This window comes from Perkinsus marinus (genome assembly GCF_000006405.1).
Source record: "Perkinsus marinus ATCC 50983 genomic scaffold scf_1104296966754, whole genome shotgun sequence".
Taxonomy (NCBI): domain Eukaryota; phylum Perkinsozoa; order Perkinsida; family Perkinsidae; genus Perkinsus; species Perkinsus marinus.
In genome coordinates this window covers 4,446-6,118 of record NW_003203790.1, presented here as the reverse complement: position 1 = coordinate 6,118, position 1,673 = coordinate 4,446, and positions in this window count along the sequence as shown.

Genomic DNA, 1,673 nt, shown 5'->3' with positions numbered 1-1,673 from the left:
CGACTGATAAACAGCACAGAAAGTGTACCAGAGTCCCAGTCAGACTCGAATGTGTATCGATCACATTGCGCAAACTGCTTGAGATATTCTTTTGTCTATACAAATAAGACAAAGATAGTATTGTCTGATCCCCGGCACATCTTAGTGGAAGGGCTACAGGCGGGCGGTTCAACAGCAATGGGCAGTGTATCAATACACGTGCTACAGTTTATGGCACACCACAATGCAAACAATAGCGATCTGTTGGATCTGCACATTTCTACGAAGGGGTATATGCGCGAAACTAAGTTATACCAGTACGAAGACGATACACTACATATTGGAAGATCGGTGCCACGTCATGGACAGGACAGGTTTACAACAGGGATGGTAGCTTGAAGGGTTTCTCATACGTACTGATTTAGGAATGTAAATATCGCTCGCTTGAGTAGTCGCTCAGTACAATCATACGATCCACAACAGTGAGAGGATGGTTGGTGAATCATACACTGTTGGCGGATATGTTGATAATGGGATTGAGAAGTCCAGGTGTACCGTGTGGGATGATGAGGAATACATCTAGCTGAGTAGCAGTGAGTGTTTTGTCTTTTGACATTATATCGGTCTTTGTTATTATGTGATACTATGCACGACGGAAGGTGTTGCTGAATGAAGTCTATGGACGTACCACACCGACTATTCCAGCATAACGGTCTTACTGCAACACAAGTACCAACTAACCCAACACGCGTGAGAGGATCATATATCATCGTATAGCTATAGGGGTATTGCGTGTACTATGATCTCATCCATTGTCTTCAGGGATACCCTCGCTATTAACTACCACCTCGACCATGCGAACTTCATCGTCGGATGGGAACAGGAATTGGTAACGTACCACTATCGGCACAGAGGGACTGTATATGAAGCACTGCTGCTAACTGGCCATATTACATAACAGTGAAAAGCCATGGAACGAGGATAGACTCACCTATCACTAGCGTAACTACGACTTCTTCTCCCCCCCCCCGTCCTTGGCGATTTCTACTTCTGGGGAAATACTTCTCAGTGAGCTGTAGAAGTAGAGGATGCTGCTGAACAACGGCATTGCCGCCAATACGTTTGCCATCTGTTGCCGCCTCATCAGCATCTCTTGGATCACCCGAAGCCTCGTGGACTGGAGTCCAAAACCCGGCAAGTAATGATGATGTCTCAGTAATACTGATTCAGTATCGCCGTCAGTATGATGATGATCCCACCTCTTCCATCTTTAAAGATCATGCCCACCACCAAGACCATACTCTATAATGACCTAAGCTCACCCCAAATGGGATAGGTAGTGGATCCCTCTACTGTTGATCCTTAGCATACATCACTAGGATAGTGATAATGAGTAGGCCTGAATCATCAGCGTTAGCAGGATCGACATGAACAGAGGAAAATACAATAATATCATACCCATCATACCTTACAGGTTATTGTGAGTGTTCGAGTCATAATGGGAAAGCACTGAAAATCTTAAACAGTACTGGTAATCAGCGTGGAAAGGTCGCGAGTACGAATCCATGCAGAGGCATTATTATCCAGATAACCATAACCCAACAACAACAAGCACCAGAGGAGTCATAAACCACCATTGAGATTATCACTATTATTATCCAACCGCCACACTTTCCTCTATGAATAATGATGAT